This window comes from Thermobia domestica, chromosome 5 (assembly GCF_964235325.1).
Source record: "Thermobia domestica chromosome 5, izTheDome1.hap1.1, whole genome shotgun sequence".
NCBI lineage: Eukaryota > Metazoa > Arthropoda > Insecta > Zygentoma > Lepismatidae > Thermobia > Thermobia domestica.
Genome location: NC_137458.1, coordinates 276899941 through 276915779, shown reverse-complemented (window position 1 = coordinate 276915779; position 15839 = coordinate 276899941). Strand labels below are relative to the sequence as shown.

At 36.0% G+C, this 15839-nt stretch overlaps 1 protein-coding gene across 1 annotated transcript in view; it reads right to left on the bottom strand.

Moving 5' to 3' along the window:
- The window catches only part of LOC145686640 (organic cation transporter protein-like), a 192899-nt gene extending 178286 nt beyond the window's left edge, over positions 1-14613 (bottom strand). Inside the window, exon 1 of the mRNA XM_081760110.1 lies at positions 14466-14613. The gene's annotated coding sequence lies outside the window, so the exon portion shown is untranslated. The remainder of the gene's footprint in view (positions 1-14465) is intronic.
- Positions 14614-15839: the final 1226 nt, after the last annotated feature.

The window sequence follows — 15839 nt, the reverse complement described above, 5'->3', positions numbered from 1 at the left end:
GATGGCGTGATAAGCCGGATGTTAGAATAATTTCAACCCATGATGATTCGATTGTGCGTGACGATTCATAATAAGATTCGTGTTAGGTGTGACGTGTATTTTTAACTAATTTATTCCCCATTCAGATGAAACTTTTTGATTCGGAAATTGTCCAGTTAAGGGGTTTTAACAATCACTTATTGATTTTATTATATCTATCTGAAAAATTTATTTCATTATTCATGTATCACTAAAAATTATCTTAGTTCAATAACTTGTACGAATTCAAAACAGGGACATTTTGGTTCTCGAGGAGCTTTTAAATATAAAGAGGAGACCTATAACTATGCTTATACTTCTCTCCTTATATTGAAAAGGAAAAAATGATTAAGAATCAATACAATTATTGGTCTTCTATTTTAAATCATTAATTTTCTCTGGAAACGAATTCATATGTATGTACATAATGTATTTTTTTAAATAAACTTTTTGCATTTCACTTGAAAATTTTTTCTTCTAAGTATATAGTTTACAATTTTTCAAATAAAACGAAAAAATATTGGTAAATAAATCTGTAAAAAAAAAATTTTACAGATAAGATCATATTCTATATACGTATATGACGACCGTTTTTGCGAAAGTTCTCAATTTTTCTTTAAATTTGGTTCCTTCCTACATGATGACGTGAACACTTTTAACAGAAGTTGATTTTTGCCGCTTTGATGATATGCTTAAATTCAAAATTAACCTTCTAATCTTCTTGAAAATTTGTTTTCTCTTTCTCTCCTAAAAAAAAAAAAAAAAAATTCTTTCAGAAAGCAAGTTTTGCAAAAACGGTCTTAATATAAAAATGGAATCAACATTTTGTGTTGTCTTTTCACGGCAAATAGTTGAACAGTTTGAAATAAATTTTTGAACGTAATACTTCATCTGCAGATTTGTTTCAATTCCTGTTGCAAGCAGGCCTTTCTTATGTTGCCTTCTAAAAGTTTTAAAGCATTCGAATAAATTGCAGAAAGTTGGGTCATTTTTTAAGTTTTCCACTCAAACTATTCCCAAATGATTTAGTGATTTGACTGGAATCATTATTTTAATAGTTTTTCTCTCTCTCCTTTGACCAATATTGATAAGCACTTTGATGTGGAAAAATACCTCTGTAAAATATCAATATGTAATTCGAGCTTTGATAATAAAGAAATCGAAATCATGGTTTAAAGAAAAAAAAAACTTATATCTTTGGTGTTTTACAATTTCACATTCAATTTTATTTCAGTAGCCTGTGCATTCATGATGATCTTTTGTGTCTCTCAGACAGGAGCGTCATTTCAGATTTTGCTTGGGGGGGGGAGGCAAGACCCCTTTGATATTAGTAAAATTTCGCGTTTTCCACTGATTTACTACTATCCTATTAATAAAATCTATATACATCTCAAACTCAGGGGGGCAAATGCCTCTTCCTGCCCCCCTAAATGACGCCCCTGCTCTCAGAGAGAGTTCTCCAGTTTGAAATACAAATCTGTCAGTTTAACGTTTCACGTTTATGCTCTTTTAGGCACAGGGAGACTATGATTAAGACGAATGATGACGGATGAATTGGTGGAATGAGAAAGTGGGAGGAAACGAGAATACCCCGAGAAAACCCACAAATATGATGTTGTCCACCACATGCTTACGTGGCCTGGGCTCGAACCAGGACTCTATGCACCAGAGGTAAGCGGTCTATCACTGAGTCACCATGGTCCCCAGTTTGAGAATCAACTGACATATTGAATCTGTTAAAGTAATTAGAATACGAGTCGTCGTAATTTATCTTATAAGACGAGCCGCGAGCACTCCTTGGAAACATTAAAAGTCAGCACCTATGGACTCTCATAATACATCACTGATACCAAAAATGCAGTTGTTTATATTGGCACACTCTCCGTTTGTTATCAAACTCATATTTACATTTAGTTTCATAGTACTAATAATCAAGATATATATGCAGCATGAAGGTCAAGAGTCCCAATTTTTTTCTTTTTTTCTTTTCTTTTTTTTTTTTTTTTTTTACTTCGTCCAGGGATCAACTTTATGGTCATTATATGCAATCATCCTATGTACTTTTGTTCCTATATACCTCCCTTATCTCTGTTAAGCTACTCTTGATCTTCTTACTAATAGGCACGAGGAACTGATCGTAATTCAACCTATACTTGAACAAAGAATAAAGTTCCTCTCCTTTGTGATGATACGGTAGCCAGAGGTCAATTTCTCATCCGCCATTGAAGACCGCAAATATGCATTTATCTTAATTAATTTCACTTAAAACAGATGCTTTGTCTCAACCACAATTAGAGGGAAATGTAAAGATAATGAACAAAAAAAAAAAAAAAAAAAGTTCAAAATTTGAATTGTTAAAATCGACTAGACAAGGAATAGAAAAAAAAATTAAATGAAATCTTTGAGTTTTACGTCCCACGATTATGCCGGTTAGGCTAAAGGAGACGGTGATGATGAGTAATGAATGAAATGGTGGAATGAAGAAAGTGGGAGAAAACGGGAGAACCCCGAGAAAACCCACGCACACGGTGTTTGTCCACCACAAAGATCACTTGGCGGGGGCTGGGATCGAACCCGGGACCCCAAGCATCAGAGGTGAACGCTCTACCACTGAGCCACCGCGGCCCCTTAGACAAGGAATAGAGCCTAGTAAGTTATCTTGTTGCGAAAAAAGAAGTCATTCATTGATTTTCGAAATATTTATTGTAACTACACATTGCATTTACAACTAGAAATTTCGAGACGAGATCGAGACGACACCAAGACTCAACATCGAGACTTAGTCAAGACGAGACCGAGACAGAAACTTGTATTTCGAGACGACACCGAGACGAGACCAAGCCTAGTCTCGAAAATCTCGGTCTCGTCTTGAATATTAAGACAAATTACATTTTATACTCAAAATATGTTGCATGTTATGTGTGAGATAGTGGGACGATTGCCCGTGGATGGTCATAGTCATGGGCGCCCGAAGGGAGGGCTTGGCTCATGAAAATGTATATGTAATACAGCAAGCCACTTATATTAAATACCAGAACGTAATATAGCAACCATGGAGATGGTCCCGCCCTAGAAAATTTTCTTCGGGCGCCCCTGATCATAATCATAGGAGTATACACGGGAGAAAGGGGGCAAATGTTACCGTTGATCACTTGATACCTACCTAAGTAGATATATTGAAATTGTTTTAAACGGAACACAATTCTAAGTTCGGATTCAATACATTTTATTCTCTTCCCAGTCATTCAAATGACTCAAAGACCATGTTCCCAAAATATTGCGAAACTTAATTTTGTAAAGTAAACATGCATGTTTTTTACTTTCCTAATATTATTTTTACACACAGCTTAGGAATTATCCTGGAAGGTTTAAAATTTATTGTTGTTTTATTGCTACTTGTGCAAGTAATGGTACAGTTCTGGTCACAAAAAGTGGGACTACCTTCCAGACGCTAATGCTGTTTCTATACGTTCAGAAAAAACTTGAACAAGATTCTTGTTCAAGACTATTTGATGAAAAAGACGTCAGCACTGGGATCATTTTTGTCTTGAAAGCAATTTTGTCTTGGAAGAAATTTCATTTCCGACCTGTTCTAAACTATACAATTCAAGAGCATTCAATAGCCAATCAGCGCCCGAGTTGATTCCAGAAGATACACAACAACTACGTTGGCCTCGTAGGACAAAGCAGCAGAGCAAATATATATCCTTTTGTGAATCTTTTCCATATTTATATGATGTTCAAAGTATGCATTATCATAATAAATAAATGCAAATATGTATGCGCTGAAAGATAGTATATTGCGAGCAATCTTGTTGATAATATACAAGGTTTATGTACTTACAGTGCTTACATGCTCATAGTTAGCTAAATCATGAAGAAAAAAAAAAGAAAAAAAGAAATGAAATCTTTGCGTTTTACGTCCCACGATTTTGCCGATTAGACTAAAGGAGACAGTGATGATGAGAAATGAATGAAATGGTGGAATGAAGAAAGTGGGAGGAAACGGGAGAACCCCGAGGAAACCCACGCACAAATCATGAAGACAGTTTTAGGTATAAATGTACAGGTAACCAAGAAAGTTCTGTCGCTTTTGTTGAGGTTTGTGTTCTTACATAAAAACCAACAAGTCAGTCTTAGGATAGGGGAGTAATTAACTGATAGAGAAAAGTGCAATTGGAAGGAGAGTTCGGCAAGGATGCTATCTCTCGCCAACATTATTTAATATCTATTTAGAAGAGATAGTGAAAAAGAACCTTCATGATGAAGACGGCATTTCGGTAGCAGATATAAAGGTAACCAAGAAAGATCTGTCGCTTTTTGTGGAAGCCTGTGTTCAACTGGCTCTCACACCGTGAGTTGAATGTGAATGGAGATAAGGCGAAGGTCAGTTGTTGGTGTGAGTATATTCAACATACTACCTGATTGTGGCAGTTCAGTTACACCGTGAACTTGCATAAGGACAGAGTGAACATGTGACCTCCACAGATCATCATAAGGGCGTGTATGCTGTACGAGTTCAAACTGGGGTCAAACGCCGCTGAAGCAGAACGTAAGATATGTTAGACCTTTGGTGAGGGTGTCGTGACTACGCGGGCAGTGCAGCAGTGGTTTAATAAGTTTAAGGATGACGATAAAACACTCAAAGACTCACCACGTGCCGGAAGATAAACACATGTGAAACATGAAGATCTTCAGGCAGCAATTGAGGCGAACAGTGGCCAGACATTTGAGGAACTGGGACTACAATTCAGTGGGAGTGGGGAAACCATTCAGCAGTACCTCCATCAACTTGGAAAGCACTACAAGTTGGATCGATGGGTATATTTTTAGGCTATTCATTTTTATTTGTAGGCCTATTTACATATGTAGGTTGTTTCTCGTAAGATAATTTTATGCCCTTGTTTTTCCGTAAATTTTCAGTTTTCTGTTTCTCGTAAAATTTTAAGTTTCCATTTACCGGAAAATTTTCCATCTTCCGCTTTTCCGAAAATTTGTTCATCATCCGTTCCCAGGAAAAAAATTTGTCCTTTGTTTTCCGAAAAAAAATCCGTTTTCCGGAAAATATGGCCATCCCTAATATGAGATATTAATAAACTTGGGATTGGAACCATTAGGCAGGATGCTTATTGGCTAGAGGTAGGTCAGCCAAGCTGAGGCAGGACAGGATGCGGTGAGAGAAGTCTGAATGCATTGACTATATGTTTCAGACACAACATTGGAGAGGTCTTTGTATGCCAAGTGCTCATGTGAATATCCGGTACGGGTTTGTGTTACATTGCTGACAGTACTGAATCCCAGATTATCTGTCCTGTTCCCTGGTTAATATACAGCCGACCTTACCCGAATTTGTATCCGATGGGAGCACCTTATTAGAAGCTTGACCCTATATTATTAATTCTTGATGATTCCTTTAGCGTTTGGAAGTTTAAATGGAGTTTGAATTAAACACGCTGTAGCTCACGGAAGTGTATGACCAATCAGATAGCGCACGTTCAACTAGGTGATGCGTAGTCATTGCATAGGCTTCCAACGCCATTGCTTCTACAGTAGTTTCCAGATTAAGATCTCAGTACTTTCTGATTCAAACAATTGTTGAATTGCATCACAAAACTGAATTAACAAAAAAAAAAAAAAAAAAAAATCCACCAGGTATCAAACCACGCGGACTACGTAGCTATTTGGCCATGCAGAAACACGTAACATTAATTTTGGTTACGAAATAATATATTGGAGGTATGTGCAAGTTGGAACAGGGGGTGGACAAATTACAGAGGACTTACTGGTGTCGAGGGCCATATGAGACAATATGGCTATAACATTGTCATTACAATCAAATGGCTATATTTATTGGAGAAAATCGTTCATCGTCCACTAATATCACAGTAATCTAAAAAACACCCTGTTATTTATCATTTTAATGGGGAATTTGATTCTTCGTGTTCTGAACGAGTCTCTCAATTTTCCGTGGTACACAATGATATTTTCCAAGTCAGGACATCAGTTATCCAGGAAATATTTTCTTTTAATTTCAAGATTATGTAAGAAATATATTTTCAATAAGGGATCAGGCGGGCCGGATGAAAGGGTTGAAGGGTGCGGGACTGGCTCGGGGGCAGGCTGTTGCACATGGCTGATATAGTTGATAAGAAGTATAGTGTCAATGATTATAGTGGGCTAAATTACTAACGCACGTGATTTCCGCACACGTGTTCTCTGGTTCGACTTTTGGTGGGCATCTAAACCTCCGATTAAAAAGAAAACCACTAGAAGTTCAGGAGATACTTTAAAAACAAAGACATCTCCAACGTTGGTATTGAGATACGTGTTCAATACACTCAGGTCTCTATCTCCATATTATCTTCTGCCGCCCTTTGTCTCGTTTCGGTTGTCTTGTCTCTGGTCAATCAACGCCGGCTACGATCTCTTCGCGCCTTCCCAAATAGCAGACAAGCGAACAGGGCCTAGTTCCTTTAGGAGCCGCTGTGGCGCTAGTTACGTGCACAAATAGTTTGTGTAACAGGCAAATGAAATAGCTATAACAGGAAAAGAATTCTTAAATCCTTCCCCCCATAGTATCACAAAAACTAAACTGTTTTTAAAATTGAATACAATTAGTATCGACTAATTAAGAATAAAAGATAATACAAACACACCGGGAAGAAATACTTTACAAATTACAAACGAAACACTTCCCCAGATAATGGCTTGGCATTTAGAAATTTTGCATGTTCAAAACATCCTGTTTCAACATCTGCTATGTTCTTCAGCAACACTGGAACTATTACATCTCAAATTTTTACACTTAATTTGAATGAATGATTGTCCGAAAAGAGGCACTGCAAATAATAAGCGTGTTGCAGAAAGGAAACAATATAGGCGGAAAGAGTTTTCGAAATTCGGGTATTCACAAACGGATGGGCCTTTTCAACAACGTGAATCACCCATATTAGTTCTTTTGTAGGATAGCACATTACGTTTCTACTGTCTTGTTTATGTATCAAGTTCATAAGCGTGGAATTGCATTTGTCCTGACTGATAAGTTTGTGACATGAGGCACAATCTATACTTTGAATAATTTTCCGATCTCCAAAACTTCCTAAGAAAGCAGTAGAAGCTAATTTCACTGTTCTTAATAAAATATCTGAAAAGAAAACCATAAATGGGAACATTAAAGTATTATACAAATTGTGACAATAGTAGTGAACAATAAGCTAAAATGTTATGAATTGACTAATTTCTTAAAAATGCTATCAGTTGACTAATTTCTTATTTTGCATATAGTGTATATAGTCTGAATTGTTAAGTATTGGATTTCATTTGCGTTATGATTTAACTGAAATTCACTTTTGGTTTACACTTAGTGCAAAATGGTTATATTTTTTTGCCTGGCATTATCGTATTAGTAGGTATCATATGGTAAATTGTCAGAAATACATAAATATCTTTTTAAAACTTGGGATCTTTGTATATTATCTGTTTTAGTAAGATGTAAATAGAAGTCTACTAATATATTACTACGATATTTCACAAAAGTAAATAAAATCATTTTATCTAGATAAATATTAGGGAAATTTGGGGTTACCACTGGCACATCAAATATCTGAAATAAAGGCTCTGTGTTCTTCTTCTATCCCATTAGCAAGGGCATCAATCTTGGGAAGCTTTGGAGGCCGGGTTCCCAAAAGTTGAAATTGGCTCCCCTAATGGGGCGCGGGACGCTAAATTGAAGCAGGTTCTCCAATTTTTACAGTACATGGTAATTCGTTTTCCTGTTCTCCTAAAGCGTATCTGGCATAGGGCTCCCCCAAAGTTACACAGAAATCGGCACTCTTGTCCATAAGCTAGGATCAGTATGAAGACCAGTCAACAATTCTGTAACTGTATCTGGTATGGGGATAGATGCTTCAGAATCAGGAAAGTGATCGGGAATATTTTCCTTTGAAATAGTAGTAGAATTTGCAGTGGAAGGCAGCGATAGTAATCCAGTTTTCAAAATTCGATTTATTGTACATACGATGGCTCAGCTAAGCAACATATCATTGCTCCCATACAAAATGGTACACAACAATATACCATAGTTAAAACAATAAAAGAACATTTTTGTGCTGTTAATTTTACCACATAAAGATACTGCGAGTATTATGCAACTATAGTGCCTACATACGCCGCGAGACTTTTTTTTTTTTTTTTTTTTTTTAGCAAGGAGAAAAATCACGTAAAACACCATACTTAGGGTTCCCAAATGTCCCGGATTTTAAGGGACAGTCCCTTATTTTATGATTTTGTCCCGTGTTCCGGCGAGCTTCGATACGGGGCAGCAAAAGTCCCGCATTTTTGCCCAAATTACAAATTTACCGCAGACAACGACTTTAAAGCCTGCAATTTTTAATGAGTCGTCATGAATGTGGCCAGTAAATGGCAAATGCTATTTCAGAAAAGCTCCGAGTTGCCAAATTTATTTAAAGTCGTCTCCTTTTGCCTAAGGACCCCACCGTCAAATTCATTTGTGGAAAGAGTTTTCTCACCTATGAATTGAAATGGACTGGCACAGAAATATGTGTTTCTGCCCAGTTGATGACAGCTGAGTTTTTCGACAGCCTTAAAAAAAAAAAAAAAAAAAAAAAAATCCAAACTTGGAAAAGATTTTAAGTACTGTTAAGTCAAGCGTGAAGTAGGAATTTTGAAATAGTTTAGATTACGTAAATCCAATGTTTTAAAAGTAAGATTTACCTATTTTTTTTCTTAGATCTATATTAACTCTTTGTATTAGTTCATACTTTTGTATTTCTTTCAGTCTAAAATGATTACTTTTTATGTGATGCCTGGCTCATTTTCTACCACTAGATCATGTTTATTAAAACCCTTCTCGTTAATACTCATTGAAACTCGTCAACCTATCCCTTATTTAGACTATTTTTATTTGGTAATCCTGACCACACTACACTTGTCTAAATCCACTCAGACTTACGTTACAGATAATCTGTCCTTCTGTTTAGTCCACCTTAGTGGCGCCACAACGGCCAAAATGTCAACTATCCCCTATACGCAAAATCTCATGTTATGAGAGGGATATGGTAAGGCGCTAAGGGATCGTAGCCGGCGATGGGTCAATGCGCGGCCAGCCTGAGAGGTAATATAATGGGGGAATGTGGAGTTTTTCCAATGGATATACTTTTGCTACTAAAACTTCTAAAGAATATTCATAAAATGTCAAATCGTTTTATGCTTACACATTCATGTAGATTCCTATCACATTTCAATTATTGGAGGATGGTAACCTAGTGGTAGAGCGTCGGTTCGATATCAGAGCTAGTGAGTTTGCGGTGGATAACTCTGTGTCCATGGGTTTTCTTGAGGTTCTCCTGGTTTCCACCCACATCATCCACCAATTATTTCATCATTCACTTTCACTAACCACTTGCCTCCTTTAGAATGAAATCTGAGTTTTACGTCCCACAGCTATGCCGGTTAGGCTAAAGGAGACTATGATTATGAGAAATGAATGAAATGGTGGAATGAAGAAAGTGGGAGGAAACGGGAGAACCCCGAGAAAACCCATGCACACGGTGTTTGTCCAACAGAAAGTTCACTTGGCGGGAGCAGGGTTTGAACTTGGGACCCCATGCACCAATGGTGAACGGTCTACCACTGAGCCACCGCAGCCCCTCGCCTCCTTTAGCCTTAAGAGTCCGTATCACTGCGAAATTAAAATGCCGCTAATTTTACAGTAATTATGTGATATCTTCAAATATATAAAAGATAATCGAAAAGTGGATCAAGACCTCCTTAGACGATGTTATTTTGCATGAAGTACTGTTATCACGAGTCACCTAGTAGCTCTCCGTTTGCAGTTATTTAGAAACGCGAAAATAAATGCCAATTTTCTAAATGACTGGAAAACAAAAGCAGATAATGAGTCATGATAACGGTATCTCACGCAGAATAATATTGTCTAGGGGGCTGCAATGAGATTGCGCACACTTTTCCAGTTTTATCAGTTTTATGTGATAAGTCATTGACAAGCTGTCATTATGTACAGGATTGCGCACAGAAAAATTAAGCAATGTTGTCAGATGGAAAATATTTTCTCTTCTGATATGTAAATCTGTAAGAAAAGAGCAGCGGAATACCCTAACTAAGGATCGAATAAAATTACTAGGATTGAGCCAATTTAGAATATACATAGACGAATTAAGGAATAGAGGAATACAGGAATTAACACATAAGGATAGAGAAGCTATATACTGCATTTGAAAAAAAAAAAAAAAAAAAGATCTCACACCAATTCTTCCGAGAAATATTACAGAGCTTGCTTCAGTAAGTGATTGAAAGAGAAACTGAGCTAAGTTACGATGGAGAAAAGTTACTATTTATAAATGAAGAAGCTAAGATTATCGTCCTAACTTGTGCGAGTAACATTAGGTACGAACAATGATAGCATTTACTGTGCATAGTTGTAGTGCATGTAATAAAACTAGCAGGTAGCTAAATCATACTGTTTCTAATTATATATTCTAACTAGATTTAGGAAGGTTATTAAATAACCTTCCTAAATCTAGTTAGAATATATATCCTTGCAAAATTACACGATTTACTTATTAATAATATGGAATCTGTCAATATATATCTTAAATTTTAAGATATATATTGACAGATTCCATATTATTAATAAGTAAATCGTGTAATTTTGCAAGGATTATATTGGAATGCAGTGTAATTAGTATGAGGAAGTAGTTTACTCACATCGTTGTATTATACTAATAATATTGTAATTTAAGTTTATTGTATCGCACATATTATTGTAATAAGTATCCTATTATATCATCAGACGTTAACGATAGACCTCAATAAATTTACCAAAGCAAAACTTTACGACAATGGAGAGAATTACTCACTTTTTCAATTTTTCCATAAAACTTGGCTAGTAGTGGGAAGTATGTATACTATATTATTATTATTATTATTATTATTATTATTATTATTATTATTATTATTATTATTATTATTATTATTATTAACAGTAAGAATGCCATCATAAATGTTTGCTTTGTTTTATTTAGGTTCCTACCTAGAATATGGGCTTCAGAACCCTCAGTAGCTCCTCGATCGAAAATAGGGCGGAAACATTTCACAAACATTACAATTAATAATTCTATTCACTTGGTCCAGATATTTATCAGGTGATCTCTTCTTTGTTGAAGATACAATCAGAAACGAAATTAAGATCAATTGCGAAAGGATATACCAATACACACAAAAAGGAATATTTAAAAAACATAACATTATATTGAAGCAGTATGAAATGCTTAACCCTTATAGATTCCGGCTTTTTAAGGTAAATTAGAGACTTTCCGTCAAGTGGCTACAGCATCATCCATATTTATCATAGGATCATGGTTCATACCTCGTTTTCATTTTACAATAGAGCAACCTTTCAAATGGTACCATTCACATCTCCTTATCATGTCCCTGAGACGGGACATTTTGAGAGAAATCGGGATTTTTCTTTGAAAATATTTCTTTCTTTTTTAATTGAGCCCCTCTGGACCCCCACTGTGTTAATGCAGAGACCTAAAACTCAACTCGAACACACTAAGGGATGTACTAAATGCCTGTACAAAATTTCAAGTTTTTATCTTGAACAGTGAGGGCGGGAAAAATATCAATAATTCCCACAATGCCCCAGATTACTGTGAAATACCTTGATCTCAGGCAGAACATTTCCTGAGACATCCTTATTTATCCTAGAATCATAGTTCGCTCTTTATTATCTTCAGAATAAAACTGCCTTTCAAAGGGACCCTTCAAATGCCTCCATCATGTATCTCAGGCGGAAAATCGCGATAAAAGGGATTTTTAAAACCACAAAATCCCTTTTATTTACCTTTTTGCCCCTCTGGATCCACCTTGTGCTAACGCAGAGATCCCAAAATATCTAATAAATAGTACTCGGTGGACCGAATGTTTGTACAAAATTTCAATCTTCTAGGTGCAAAAGTAAGCCCGCCAAAAAATAATGAAAATAGGCCTAACAAAAATATTTTTTAAAAAAGTTACGATGTCATCACCTCCTATGTCTCGACGCAGAAAGGCGTGAAACCATACGTAACGTGTTCTACAGTGCCTCTAGAGTTGAAAAAAAGTAAAAAGCTTTATTGGTTCTTTTTTAATCGAATAATGAAGACGCTACTTTAGTACCTAAAAATAGGTACTAGAACTCCAAAGGAATTCAGATTATGAGACAAGAAAATTTTAACATTTGGGTTGCAAATTTAGAGGTATCATGACTTCTTGTAACTACTGACCAAATTACATTTAGTTAATCCTCAATATAATATGAATTTTATTTTTAATTTCTGTTTCTATCCTAGTCTGAAGGAAAACCTTATTTGCGCACAGATTTTAAATCTAACATTGTGGCAACGCTGGGCAAAAATCTGTGTTCAGAAAGACCAACAGAGATTTGTGCGCAATTCGGGATCTATAGTGTGCGCAATCCTGTTGCTCCCGTCTAGGGAGGTCTTGTTCCACTTTTCGATTATCTTTTATCTGTTTGAAGATATCACATAGTTGCTGTATTAGCGGTATTTTAATTTCGCAGTGATGAGGCCTCTTAATGGGCATAAACGTAGGACTAAAACTTAAAGTAGTTTTTTTATTTTTTCTTTCTTTTTTCTTTTTATTTCAAGTGTATGTAGTTTATGTTTGAAAAATCAAACGACAAATTCCAACGATACCTTTAAACATTTGAACATAATGTAATGTGACAATATCTCGTAGCCTACCCTACGAAGAAAATAAATTGACTTTTACGCATAGAGGTAAGAATTGGTGTTGCAATCATGCTAATTGTTGCATAAAGGAACAAAATACGTTGATAGCTTTGATTATGCATGCAAATTTTTCATAATTGTTGGTAGAGGCTTTTATTCAGTTAACGTTGAAATATCGAATGCATTTTACATAATACACAGGAATATAACGTTATTTCCCGTGAATTCAGGGGTAAAAGTGAGGGGGAACGTCGTTCATCCACTTCCAAAAATATATATCACCTCTCCAGTTCCTAATTAAATACAATGAACAAAGATAGGCACGGGGGACGGCTTGACGTCGTGCGTCCCCCTACCATTTCAGATCCACTTTTACCCCTGTGTAAATTATTGCAATTTTATATTACACTTTAATAATTTTTTCCTTTTCACCAAATTTCAAGGGTTAATTTCCTTTTTTCTTTGCTTCAATTTGCAATACTACCACAAGGGCTATAGCTCCAAAACTATGGGACGTACCGTAGTCGGGTCAAGACTTCACTTAGGAACTAGTATATCCAAATATCCATATTTCAGAGTCCTGCGGTACTTCTGCAGCAATTTTTATAGAGATAGTTGGTGATTACTTCAAATTATATGCCCGTAGCCAAACTCCCTCTAGAAAAATTGTTGCGTGAGCACCTTAGAATTCTGGAAGTGGATGTTTGGATAGCGCACATATTAGTTCCTAAGTGAAGTCTTGACCCGACTACAATAGGTCCAATAGTTTTGGCACTATGGACCTTTAAAGTTCATTTTTTCATGTTTTCGGCAGCCTATAACTCTGAAAGGTAGCATTTGTGTATCCAGGTTGGTCTATACTTTTTGTCTTATCTTGGTGTCAGGAATCACCTCCCAAACGTTGTCGATGTTGTTTTGAAACACCCTGTATATATAAAACGTACCATAAAAGTAGTTAAGAGTGTTGGTTTAAAGGGGAAAACTTCCCTTATTGACACTTGGTAATTGACAGAAAACGCAAGAAAAATACAAAGAGGTGACAAGGATAAAACTCTTTCCGGATGAGAAATCAGCAGAAAGAAAAAAAAAATATATGAAGACAATCGCAACATTACATAAGAAAGTGAGGGCACTGGAACAAGTGTGAGAGAGAAATGCAATAATCCAAGGTCATTTAGAATCTATTTGAATTTTAGAGTGAATGTTGGTGAAACATCTTTACAAAATAAACCTCGAGATAATAAAGCATCAGCCTGACTATTCTATTGAAAAGGTTGGTTCCAGCCCATTCACCAGATATGGACAAAGTATGCAAGACTACTAAGCTAGAAGTGGAGGGGTAGATCGGTCAGTTTCTTTCCCCTATTGGTCAACAAAAATGCAAAATTAAAAGAACAAAATATTTACTACCTGGAGCAAATTTAGAAACGAATGAAGAATTGCGTGTTATACTTAAAAGTCAGGAGACATTTTGATATTCACTTTGACAACTTTTCCATTTAAATTAATAAGTGCAAATCATTTGTAAACATTTTTTATCTCCATAAGAATGCACAATGCACACAATGTTTATTTTTTTAATGTAATCTAAAATACCTTCCATATCATTTATTTTACTTTCTTAAAATGTTTATTGCATGCATAAAGATAAATTCATTCATCAACACTCACCGTTCCGCTTATCCGACTGTTTTCAAAACACTTTCACCACTTCCTGATGTTCGCGGAATTGAATGCGTGCCACTTCCCATTCCATTGGGTCATGCTACACTAGCGCACTCAACGGATCTTTCAGAAACTACGTTCTCTAGCAATGTTTTTGTAATCTTTGGAATGGGTTACAATCTGGAAGCGTGGCCGAAGTTTATCCTTGATTATGTACTATGAATCGATAGGTAGAAACGGAATAATAAGTAGTGTATCAAAATAAAATATCAGATAAATCTTTTTGTATGGATTGATAAAACAGAACTACTAACGTATTCAAGATATTACGTTGAGGGGGAGCTGACTCCTAAGTTTTAAGTGAAGTACTAGTTTTTTTTTTTTTTTCATAAACAATAAATCTAAAATGTTAACATCATTATGATCATGATCATGATCGTAAGCAGTGGCGTCGCCTTGTGCAGTTCGCAAGAGCACGTAAACCACCAAGTATCGTGGTCTGTTGCTCCTTCAGATATTTAATACTTAGAATATTATTATGTTATCGTTTCGTTTCTATTTTTCGCTTGCTTTATCCCTTATGTGTATGCATTCCATAATCACACCACGTTCACAACAGAGTAGCGAGCGTGATGGGCTGCTCTGTATGTAGTACGCAAAGGAAACGCAGGCAGCTGAGGGGAGAAATTGCGGTCTCCTGACGTTCAAATCAAGATTTGCACGAGCAACGTTGACAGCACTGTTGTTCATTTATTTCAAGTAATGTGGCGCTTTAAACAGAATCAAAGAGTGAACTTCTGCGTCAGTTGTTGTTGACTAATTTCCAGCAATGTGGCGCTTTAAACAGAATCAAATAATGAACTGCAACTTAAAATATATAGAAGAATGAAAATGAAATGAATTCTTTGAGTTTTAAGCCCCACAATTATGCCGATTAGGCTAAAGGAGACGGTAAAGATGAGAAATGAATGAAATGGTGGATTGAAGAAAGTGGGCGGAAAGTGGAGACCCTCGAGAAAACCCACGCACACGGTGTTTGTCCACCACAAAGTTCACTTGGCGGGGACTGGGATCGGACCTGGGGCCCCAAGTACTAGAGGTGAACGCTCTACCGCTGAGCCACCACGGCCCCTTATATAGAAGAATATAGTAGTAGTATATAACTCATTCTTTCAATGACTTATCTACATTTCTTTTTATCTCAATTTCTCGTAATGAAAATACACTAATGGAACAAACAAAATTACGGCTTTCCGAGGTCGTACCAAGGGGAATGGGAGGTTTAAAACCCTTCCCCAGATATTTTTAAGTCAATGCAGGATAAAATTAAATTTTAATTTAATTTCAAAACTATTTTAAATATGTATAATCTATGATTTT